This window comes from Dermacentor variabilis, chromosome 6 (assembly GCF_050947875.1).
Source record: "Dermacentor variabilis isolate Ectoservices chromosome 6, ASM5094787v1, whole genome shotgun sequence".
Lineage (NCBI taxonomy): Eukaryota > Metazoa > Arthropoda > Arachnida > Ixodida > Ixodidae > Dermacentor > Dermacentor variabilis.
Genome location: NC_134573.1, coordinates 56,380,007 through 56,392,629, shown reverse-complemented (window position 1 = coordinate 56,392,629; position 12,623 = coordinate 56,380,007). Strand labels below are relative to the sequence as shown.

The window sequence follows — 12,623 nt, the reverse complement described above, 5'->3', positions numbered from 1 at the left end:
CGGTGGTAGAAGCACCGTCTCGGTGCTTAATCTACACATCCGTGGTGAATGGTGTCTCGCCAAGTGAACGATGTCACCTGCAGCCGACGATGACGCTGACGGGTCGGCGGGGATGACTTCATACGTGACAGCGGTCACTTGTCGCAGCACACGGTATGGGCTTGTGTAGCGCGACAGCAGCTTTTCGGGAAGACACATATGTCGAATTGGTGACCAGAGAAGCACCAGTGAACGCGGAGTAAAGTGCATGTCGCGATGGCGGCAATCATAGAGGCGTTTCTGATGCTCCTGTGAGGCCTCGAGACGGGTGCGCGCGAGCTCGCGCGCGTGGTCGGCGTGTGCGATAGTGTCGCGGGCGTAATGGTGATTGCGTATCGCGTAGCATAATCAGTAGCGACGGCGACCCATTTATTGCCGGAGGCCGAGAGAGGAAACGGTTCAAGAAGGTCAAGACCAACACGAAAAAATGGTTCCGGTGGGGTGTCGATCGGCTGGAGACATCCAGCTGGAGGTGTGGATGGCTTCTTCCGGCGCTGACAGGGCTCAAAAGGGGCAACGTAGCGCCGCACGGAGCGTGCGAGACCCGGCCGAAAGAACCGATGGCGTACTCAGTCATATGTGCGCGAGACGCCCAAGTCTCCAGCCAAGGGAGCATCGTGAAGTTGTTGGAGGACAGTCGAATGCAGGTGCGATGGAATTACGAGGAGAAGGTCAAGGCCGTGTGGATCGAGATTGCGGCGGTGTAATGTCCCTTCCTTAAGGAGAAACATCCGGAGAGAGGCGTTGCCAGGCGTTGACTCCAGATGGTCGATGAGGGCTCGTAATGAAGGATGGTGGCGTTGCTCGTTGCCGATTTCAAGCAACTGGGACAAAGAGAAAACGCAAGCGATGGCGTCCACATCAGCCGGTTCGTCGACGGGGTAGCGGGACAAACAATCAGCATCCTGGTGCAAGCGTCCCGTCTTGTATGCCACGAAGAAGGTATATTCTAGCAGGCGTAACGCCCAGCGAGCGAGCAGTCCCGTGGGGTCCTTGAGTGAGGATAGCCAGCAGAGCGCCTGGTGATCAGTGATGACACAGAAGGGGCGTACAGAAGTCCGTACTTCGCAACAGCCCACACAAGAGCGAGGCACTCGCGCTCTGTGATTGAATAACTGCGCACAGCGGGTGATAGAAGTCGGCTGGCACAGGCTATAACGCGGTCATGCCCATGCTGGCGTTGTGCTCACGCGGCTCCTATGCTGTGACCACTGGCATCAGCTCGAACTTCCGTTGAAGCAGACGGGTCAAAGTGGCCAGAATTGGAGGCGTGGTAAGAAGAGTAGTCAGACCTCAATAAATGGGGCGTCTTTCTTCAAGAGGTCTGTAAGGGGACGTGCGATAGCCGCACAATCCTTCACAAAGCGCCGGAAGTAAGATCACAGCCCTACGAAACTAGGAACGTCCTTGGTAGACTTCGGAACAGGAAAGATTGTAACTGCGCGAATTCTGTCCGGATCCGGTCGCACGCCTCTGGCGTCCACGAGGTGTCTAAAGAATGTGATTTGGCGGCGAGCAAAGTGACATTTTCACGAATTGAACTGGAGACCGGCGCGGCGGAACACGTCAAGGATCGCTGAAAGGTGGTCTATATGCGTGTGAAATGTGGGCGAATAAACGATGACGTCGTCCAGATAGCGCGAACAGATGGACCACTTCAATCCTTGAAGCAAAGGGTTCATCATTCGTTCGAGGGTGGCGGGCGCGTTACAGAGACCGAAAGGCATCACCTTGAACTGATAAAGGCCGTCAGGGGCAATACATGCATTCTTCTCTCGCTCCATGTCGTCGACGGATACCTGCCAGCAGCCGGAGCGCAAGTGGATAGAAGAAAAATAGGTGGCACCGTACAAGCAGTCTAGAGCGTCATCAATACGTGGCAAAGGGTACACGTCCTTTTTGTGATTTTGTTCAGATGGCGATAATCTACACAAAACGCCACGTTCCATCCTTCTTTTTGACAAGTACGACGGGAGACGCCCAGGGACTACAGGAAGGCTCGATAATGGCCTTTGCAAGCATCTTTCTGACTTCCTGTTGAAGAACAGCTCGTTCGGACGCCAAAACACGATATGTACGTCAGTGAATAGGGTTCGCATCGCCAGAGTTTATGCGATGGGTCACGACGGACGTTTGACCTAAGGGTCGAGATTCAGTCAAAAATGTCGCGATAGCCGTCAAAAACGCGGCAAAGGGCTTCAGTTTGAACAGGTGTAAGATCAGAGGAAGCCATCTTCTCAATCTCAACGTCAGTACCATGCGATGACGTCACGGTATGGGCTGAGCTGTGACGATCTTCCACTGTGAATGGCTCGATCTCATCATCCTGAAAAGCGCTAAATATAGTCAATGAAATCCCCTGAGGCCGAATTTCATCGACCGCGCGAGACCTGGTCGCTTAGTGAAGGGCCCGGGTCAACGTATGTATCTGATTTGACTTCGAGCCGCTTTCGTTGAGAAGGTGCTTCAGTATACCCCAGGATTTGCCGTTGCGCATCTGTCCGTCGATGGATTCGCAGAGCTCGTTGCACCGCTGCTGGCATAGCGCCATGCAGTGGTCATTGATGACCTTGTTGAGCTCCGATATCTTTTTGCGTAGTCTACGATTGAGCCTTTGACCCTTCCGTCGGCGGAGCAGGGCGTTTTTGGCCTCGATTAGGTGGGCAAGTCTGCTGTCCATCAGCTCAAAGTCGAGATCGGTTTATACTTTTTGGTAGCCGCGGAAGCATCGTTCCGGATGCCATCGCACCATTCTTCGAGAGTGGCGGGTGCGCTGGCTCTGCCGGGTTCTTCTCGAATCTTACGAAAGTGTTCCCAATCGACGAACGTGAATTCCTTGATAATACTCCGATACACCTTGAAGTTGGTCTCGAGAATGTAGTGGTCGCTGCCAAACTTCATGGCGGTGTTCTCCCAGCCCACATCCTCGACGGTGCTGAGGAACGCGAGGTCGGGTGTCGAGTCTCGGGTGCCGGAGTTGCCGATGTCTGTAGAAAATCCTTGTCAGTGACCAGAGTGTGGTCCATCTCGTTGGCGTCTTGCCACAGGTTGCGCCCCTTGGTAGTGTCGTAGACGTAACCCCAGATGCCGTACTGTGCGTTAAAGTCACCGACGACGACCAAGGCTCGAGGGCCGGCCAAGTCGGTCGCTTTCCTGAGGATGGTCTTGAACTGCTGACGCGAGTCGCTGGAGTTGCTGTAGATATTCAGGACGAACACGCTCTTTCGGCGCTGTTTCTGTGCTGATTCTGCTGCGGTACGTGGCGCAGGATTTAAACCCTGACATATTCAATTCTACCACTCGCCAGCTTGCGGTCGTGGGTGAGATGAGTCAGGCTTTTATCAATCAAGGTGGAAATCCCTCGCCCCCCGGGGCGGCCCGACACGGCCCTGTAGCCCAGGAGCGAGGCTGCGGAGACTAATATTTCCTGGAGAGAAATGACTTGAGGTTTGACAGCGAAAGACCTGAAAAACTACTGCAGAGGGGCTTTTTTGTTAGAATAACCCCTGCAGTTCCATTGCCAAATGCGAAAACTCTCTTTGGTCCTATCGATTATGGCGGACCGGACGGGCTACCACCTAACGGGGCAGTTAGGATGGCGCAAAGACTGGGACCTCCTGTCGCCATCCTGGTGGGATACTGAAGTCTAGCTTCCTTACGTATGGCGGGAACAGTTAGCGGTTGCACGACGGATGAAGATGAAGCCATTCGCGCCTCAATTGCATCGATGCGATCTGCGAGGGCTCCGAGGCCCCTCTTGGGGTCTCCGAGTGCAACCTAAATTTGGCCAACGTTATCGGTGAGGCAACTGACGCTAGCGGTGACCTCTTTGAGGCCATCTGCCAGCCCAATGAGAGTTTGCTTAATCTCGCTTACTTCTGCGGACAACGCTCCCAATTCACCTGTTTGTTTTACTTCTGCTCTGCGTTTGGAGGACGTGGCAGTACCGTCTACCTGAGCTGGGATTATAGTCTCTGTGGCCCTGCTTTGCGCACCGTTATCCGACACATTCGAGACGAGTTTCCCGATCACTGCCATTTCGTTAACTAGCGTCTTGAACGTGCTCTTGAGGGTGCCCTTCTCTTTGCGTAAGCGAATGACTTCCGAGTCCCTAGCTTGCTCTGGGTGCGGGTCGTTACGAGGCGACTGAGCAGCTTCTATATTCGCACCGGGCTTGGGACGTGCCAGATCGGCCCAAACAAGGCCGATCTGGCACGATCTGCTTACCGCAACGTGCGGAGGCAGGCTGAGGTCCAGATGCTGGCTGGGTTCTGGAACCCGGGCGGCCCCTGGAACCGGATCCGGATCTGCATCGGACTCGGAATCTTGACATCGACCTGGCCCTGGAGACGGAGCGGCTCCTGGTGCGACCCCTGGAGCGTCCACGACACCTGGATCTACCCCTGGATCGGAAGCGGCTGTGACCATATTGGCGTTCAGGCGATGCTTGCCGGGCTTGATTCGCTCCCTCCATGGGCGGGAAATGTTCGGCGTTGAGGGAGCGGGAGCGTTCCCTCCGTCTACGCCTGACGTGATACGGCGTATGAAATCGTCGCTTGCACACCTTGGCGGCGGTAAGGGGGTCGTCTCCGCACAGCTTGCATTTGGGAGCGCACCTATGCTGAGCGTCAGGGTTTGCTGCTCGGCATCCTCTGCAGATTGCGTTGTAGTGGTTGATGAATCGCATACGAAAAGATGTGTCGGCCTGACCAGTATACTGCATATTATACACTTAACATTCAAATAGAGAGATGATTTGAGTACAGTCACAAGTGAAATCGCCGTTGGTTTCCACAAAAAAATTGGATGCTTTGCTTCTAGAAGTATTTGATGTGGTCATATGTATACAAACTCTACAACGAGGTTTATTGTAGGGATTACAACCAGCATGAGCAATGGATTTAGTCTTGGAAGAGGTTACCAGGTCACGCAGATTCATGGAACGACAGCAGACCTCCCTTCGCGATTCCGTGAAAATGTTCTTAAAGCGGTCGCTCTGTTTCAGCATGTTATGATGCTTTCATAGAACGTGCAACACGTTAGGAATAGAAGCAGAGGGCCAGAGGTCAAGGATAGTTCGTACATTAGGAGCCGAACGCATTTCCGTGCAAATGAGATATTGTCGGCCGAGAGAGTCGGCCCGTTTAACTACATCTTCCATTGTTTGTGAAGGCATTCCCGTACGGTTAGTTGCGAGTGAATTTACGGTCGTCCTAAGAAATTCTGTTGAATCTGATAGCTTAGCTCTGGGGAATGCTCGTATACAATGTCTGATATGGCTGGTTTTCAACTGGCGATATCCCCGTCGGTCAGTGGGCTATGTATAAAGATTGGTCGTTAAGTTACCATTGCACAGAGATACTAAGACGTGAAGAAAATTTATGCTGAATGATGAATAACTTTTGGAAAAGGAAATAGACGGCTCCGAGTTGTGAAAGTCGGTGATGAAGGAAAGCAATGCAGCGTCGCCATGATCCCAAATAAAGATATGTCATCGATGAAGCGTGTGTGATAAAATAGTCTGAGCTCACGAGTGGCAACAAAATTCTTTTTTAGCATGCCCATCAAATGTGAGCCTAATATTGACCTATTATTGTGCCTGTGGAGGTACGACTAGCTTGAACTTTATGTTCGCCGTCGAATTCGAAGTTGTTAAGATATAGGACTAGTGCTAGATTATGCCAATGGTAGAATCGTCGATGGGTTTGTCGTTTGGAGAGTCGTTACACGCACGAAGTACAGGTTGAATTCCATCTGTATGGGGAATGCTCGTGTACACCATCCCCACGTCTAGTGTGACCAGAAGAGAATCGCTTGGAACATGCCACTTAGCGATATCAGAGACGAAATGCTTAGTATCTTTGATATATAAAGAAAACTCAAGAGGGATCGAACTTATCAGGGTATTGATACAGCAAAACAAATTCTATGTGGTGTTACCTATTCTTGAAACTACTGTTCGGCCTGAGTGGTTCTCTTTATGAATTTTAGGAAGCAGAAAAATCTCCCAGTTGCAGGACTTAAGGGAACTAATGACTTGAGTGCAGGTTTTCGAATTTTATTTTCTTTCACGGGATCTTCTAAAGGTTTTTATAACTTTCTTTTGAACTGATCGGTAGGATCGTAGCTGAGGTGCCTGCCCAGAATGACTGATCATTCAGTACTCTGTGAGCCTCACTTACATAACTGGCTTTGCACATAATAACGACTGCACCACCCTTACCAGCGGGTTTAATTATGATGTCATCACGGTTATTCAGTGTTTCAAGTGCGTCCGTTTTGTAGCGCTAAGGTTTTGGCCGAATGATAAAGGCATTTTGCAATCTCAAGTAACGAATGTCTGCTGACTAGGAATGGCATCGCCTTCATCTTCTTTACCGTATGCTAAAGTGAGGGTAAACTTTTTTCTTCTGAGCTTTGTATTTCTTTCAAATGCCGCCATGATGTAATCGTTGAACAATGGTTCTATCTTGATAGCGTATACCCAGTATTTACTTTTTGTGGAGGGTGGGGAACACCTTCTCTGCCCCAACACATGCCTTGAGTAACGGGAATTATGTAAAAGAGTTCAAAATGCAATAACATATGCGGTACAAAACGACAGCAGAAAATAGCACAAATAACGCATTTAACATTCGTGTCTTGACAAACCACAAATAATAAAGTGTATAACGGCTCCATTAAAGCAAAGAACAACAACAACAAAAGCACAGTTGCAATTCCCGAAGCACCGTCTCACAATCAGTGGAAACGTCTTGGTTCTGGCATGGCAGAACATTTCTTTCTAGGGACGTCAGGAAAATGGTGAGTAGGATATGGTAAAATACTTTGATCCTATAAAAAAAAAATTACTGCCCAAGCACTCCATACAGATGGTTAACCGGAGAAGCTGAAAATCACGGCCGCGGTGTTTATCACTACTTGAATACCGATGGTTCGTTAAACGACGGATTGGCAGGCTGACGGATCCTCGGTACGCAGCTGGTGCACGCGCTCAGCTGCACGAAACTATTCTTGTACCCGGGCTGCAGCATATGCACCACGTAGCCGAGCTCGCTTCGGTTCTGCTAGCGGCATTGCTGATGGAAAGCTGGCTCCTCCTCAGGAGTACATATGACACGCGGCCTACCCATTTCGGAGCCGCAGAGAAACTGCTATGCGCCAGCTCGGCTGCGTCGCATAGCAGTGTCGTCACTGCTGACGCAGCTAATCCAACAACATATAGATAGCACAAGGGCTCTCCCTCCTACCCATGACATCAAGTATATTGGCCCAATTTGCATTGCATCTAATGGGGTATTCCCTAGTACGCAACAGTGATTCTGATGTCACCGCTTTCATCGAGCCAGCCTTGTCAATAAAAATTTTGGGCAAGGTATTGTGACGTCATGAATCGGAGGAAACAGTCGTGGGGCTATCTAGGCTGTGTTTGCTAATCACGTTCCCTCTTTTTATTTTTCGCGCATGCGCATGGGGCTTCGTCGGAGGAGTTTTCGGCGTACAGGCGATCCAGAGACAGACGGACGTACGAACGGACAAATTGGCTAGCCATATACAGCTTCGCTGTAATAAGGCCCATTTCTGTCCCCCAAGATAAATCCACGATTGTGCTGCTGCTTTCAATTGTGCTACAACGCTTTGCCCAAGTTCCAGTAAACATATATAACGACAATGTATTTCGCAATTATTAAGTAACTGACATGCTAGAAAACGCCCTTTGGTAAACGTATCGTTCAAATTTTGGGCATTCGAATCAGTCGCAGTGCCATATATCTCATAATAATTATAAAGTCACGCCTCGCAAATGTATCGAGCGAATATCAGATAAATAATGTGCCACGCTGTAAAATATGTTTGTAAGAGTACATTGAAGTGAATTTAAAGAAAGAAAAAAGAATATAATTGTTCTTGATGTTATCTAAAATGGAACATCATTAACTAAATTAAAATTCAATCGTAGTTAGGTGGACTTCATTTGTGCATGTAATGTGGCGCCTGTGATGGCATGCAAAAAAATCTGAGGAGCATACACTAAACTTATTTACCCGTAAGCATCACACACATTCATGGCTTGGATATTCGTGTAAAAGAAATGACAGTGTGTAATCCATATTTGCCTGCCTTGTTACATTTTCATGCAAACCAACTAAGATGACAAAAGTAAGCATTTATGGTTCTCAAGCATTCAGAAGTTAACGTGTACGGTATATTGCCGTCTGTATACACCGAGAAGGACTCAGTCGAAACATCAGCAGTCATGGAGGCATTATAGAATTAGGGTGTAAACAAGCCGTATGTAAAAATGCTGAAAGATATCTATAGCTGGCTTCACCACCACAGTAGTCTTACATAAAGATAGCAACAAAATCGCAATAAACAAAGGCGTCCCGCAGGGAGATACCATCTCTCCAATGCTATTCAAAGCGTGTTTAATGAGGTATTCAGAAACCTGGATTGGGAAGAATTGGGGTTAAGAGTTAATGGAGAATACCTTAGTAACTTGCCAATCGCTGATGATATTGCCTTGCTTAGTAACTCAGGGGACCAAATAATATGCATGCTGACTGACCTGGAGAAGCAAAGCAGAATGGTACGTCTAAAAATTATTCTGCACAAAACTAAAGTAATGTTTAACAGTCTCGGAAGAGAACAGAAGTATATGATAAGTAACGAGGCACTGCAAATGGTAAGGGAATACATCCGCTTACGGTAGGTAGTGACCCCGGATCCGAATTATAAGACTGAAATAATCAGAAGAATAGGAATGGGCTGAGGTGCGTTTGGCAGGCATTCTATGATCATGAACAGGTTGCGATTATCACTCAATAGAAAAGTGTATAGCAGTTGCGTCTTACCAGTACTCACGTACAGGGCAGAAACCTGGAGGCTTACGAAAATGAGTATACTTAAATGGTGGACGACGCAACGAGATATGGAAAGAAGAATAACGGGTGTAACGTTAGGGAATAAGAGAAGAGCAGAGTGGCTGGGGGAACAAACGCGAGTTATTACATCTTAGATTAAATTAACAAAAGGAAATGGGCATGGGCAGGACGTGTAATGAGGAGGGAAGATAACTGATGGACATTAAAGGTTACGGAGTGGATTCCAAGGGAAGGGTAGCGTAGCAGGGGGCGGCAGAAAGTTAGGTGGGCGGATGAGATTAAGAAGTTTGCAGGGACGGCATGGCCACAATTAGTACATGACCGGGGTTGTTGGAGAAACATTCAAGCAAAGAAATTCCAAGCTGCTCTGCACCGTATAAAAGTCTTGGGTAACACAATAAAAAAGCATCCACCTCCATTCTAGCCTGTGAAAATTGATGTACAGCGAAGGTGTTGCCGACGTTAGACGACGGTACGCAAGACCCACCACCAAAAACGGCGTACGTTACGCGCGCACTCGCATCTGCGGGAGCGCAGCATACATCCTCATTCTTATAGGCCCTCCGCAAAGGGCAAGTTAAATATTTGACCTAATAACTGTTTAAAAGGAAAATGCGTAAGGATATTTGTAAAGTGCGCCTCACGCGCAACCTGTGGACATGATCGCATCAGGCTGCGGTTCGTATGTACGAGAAAACAATTATGTTACGCGCAAACTAAAGCTGAAATTCTTCCAGCAGGCGTTTTCTTCTTCTGGGTGAGAAGGCCACGGAATATGCAAACTAGTGGCTAACAGGTTCGCTGTAAAAGCGGGCGCACTCGTTGTTTAGTCCTTGGGCCGCACCGCCCTGAAAAACGTTCCATGTGGGACTGCTCCCATAATCTGGAGCAATAAACGCGGTGATTCAATACAAGAGTAATTATGTTACTGTTACTGTAATGTGCATGCTAAAAGGCCGCTTTCTAGTGTGCCATGTGATTCTTGATCGCTAAGAAGTAACTCTATTAGGAGATAAATACATTTCTGGACTGTCTGTCACATAACAGTACTAAACGCTTTGTCTCTTCTGTTTTTTATGACGCTATAACATGGGATATAATTTGTAGAGAGCTGTTCATTTTGTCTGAAGAAGAAGTTGCAGCTACTGAATGTTTCACGCAATAAAAAATATCATTTTATTCACACGGTATTCACAATACTTGAAAATTGAAACAGGACGTAATTTAGCAAGCTTTCACGAGATATTCGATGAAAGAATTTATTGACATTGTCTATCCGGAAAGCATGGTGGCGCTTTTGGGTATTAGTTTTTTTTTCTGATAAGCTGTTTTGTTATAAGCGCAGACTCCTGAGCATCTTATTTGGTATCCGTAACACAACTTGCAGGGTGCTGGACATCTAATTTCCGACTTGCATCCCTGTAAGAAGAGGTCCAGTCACGACTTTATACAGAACTACAAGGCAGTTCCTTGGTATGATAATATTCTGGGTAATATATTGCTATTTATCTGCAGTATATTCACTAAATTGCCAAATATAACCATGCTGAGAAACCTAATGAATAAGCAACAAACTTACTATGCCCATTTTGCAAGACAACTTTCACCTAGCCTGCTGGATGAAGCACAATCAGGAATGCTCTATATGTTTTAAAGCTTAATTGATATTGGAAGGCAGTATTGTTAGAGCTAACACGTTTGCTTGACTATAAAACCAAGAACCTCGCATTGACGGTGACGCTGCCTTAGTTTTACCTACAAACTGGTTTTCTACCAGTTCTCCAAACATAACATCAAGAATTTCGCTTTCCATCTCAGCTTGTGAGTGGAGTGTTCAAGATCCACAATAGTGAAAATTGAAAATGCACTTACGGTAGATATATGTGCTAGATTTTCAAGAGCATTTCTGTAAGCAACGCATATGCTAGACATGATTTTTAATAAGACCTCTGCTCTTTATACGACCTTGGTAGTTTGAGAGTTCCTACATTTCTTAAAAGCTTGAATTGACATTATTTTCGTATATTTACCGTTTGTCTTAATTTGTTTCAACGATAATAGCTTGCCATTTTCTACATAGTCTTTATCGGTGACCTATTTAGGATAGGTTGATCCCTCTTTAATAGGAATCGCCAGAAACACGAAAGTGAAACGTGTCGTCGCCGGAGCTGTCACGGCAGGGACAGGAGGCGTAGTTGCGGAAACTGTTCGGTGCGTACAGTTTCCTAGACATCGGGCATGGGTACTGTACCTGAAAATGGAAACGTCATGGCTCACCGGGGATTGGTTGAGACAGAGGACATGAACAAACAAACGTCTGCATAGCTCGACGACGGTGAGTATATTACTACTATTTAAAACAAGACATTTACGTCAATGATGCGGAGAAAAAGCTCGCGTACTTCGGGAAATCACACACAAAGGATGGTGGCAGCAGGGAAAAATTCCCAAAGCAAGGATTTGCCTTAAACCAAACGTTAGAGTGGTATTCTATGTAAACGCAACAGGTGGCCGCCAGCCTCTTACGACGAGCCGCGTATGTCGCTACAATTACGGTTGCAGGCATAGTATCTCTATAAAATGTCTGAATCGTCAACCTTGTCCAGACTCTCGGCCTGTGTTATTTAAGGAACGATGCAGAAATATTGTTCGTATACTTCTGCGTACATAAACGCTCACAGGTAATTTTTTTGGCTATGGCGCTGGGCTGCTGAGCACGAGGTCGCGGGATCGAATCCCGGCCACGGCGGCCGCATTTCGATGGGGGCGAAATGCGAAAACACCCGTGTGCTTAGATTTAGGTGCACGTTAAAAAACCCCAGGTGTTCAAAATTTCCGGAGTCGTCCACTACGGCGTGCCTCATAATCAGAAAGTGGTTTTGGCACGTAAAACCCCAAATATTAAAAATAGGTAATTTTTTTTCAATTCAAAGTGATTAAGGATGGATCACACTGATTTGTCTTGAAGCGCCACCACGTCATACGAAGTATGTTATCACGAATATGGGAGCGGCTCAACATGAAGCACGTCTTTATCGTTTCATGGAGCTATCACATTCAGGTTGAAGATATATCCGTCAATCTCTTGAGAAACATGATCTACGGTTTTATGCAATGAACTCCGCTGCACTACGGTGGTCTCATTTGCATGACTTATTAATTACAACATCGATAAACAGATATAGCTGAGGACATCAGTTTAAATGCTGCAGATAGACAATCCGTGTTCACCGCAGGTGTTTGTGAGAACTCTACCATCCAGCGACGGCCTGTACCTGCAATACGTTTGTTTCTGTAGAAGCTGCAAGCGCCACTGCAGCGTGCGTTCCAGCCTATGGACCTGGTCTTATTCACCATTTCTAGGCAAGCGGGATAGGCAGATTTTTCAGGGAAGTAAGTACGTTCACAATCGTGAGAAACTGCTACCTGAAATTCTTAATTCTACTTGAATACTTATTGACTTGGATAGATGATTCTTAAAAATTCAGTAGGACCAATGAAAGAGCTCAAACAAAGAGCGACACATACCTTGTGAGCACATACAGTGACACATACTCAATGACTCAAGTTTGTGATAAAGATGTTCAATTAATCGTCGCACAAACGCAGGGCATAGCCAGTGACCATATTTTACACCAAAGGGGGCACTGAAGTGTGGCACGTACCTAGTTTCATATATCCAGCGACTTCAGTTGGTTT

The 12,623-nt window shown here is 47.2% G+C and overlaps 1 pseudogene; it reads right to left on the bottom strand.

Moving 5' to 3' along the window:
• LOC142586141 (uncharacterized) overlaps positions 1-4,467 on the bottom strand; it is a 127,066-nt pseudogene extending 122,599 nt beyond the window's left edge.
• Between the last annotated feature and the right edge of the window lie 8,156 nt (positions 4,468-12,623).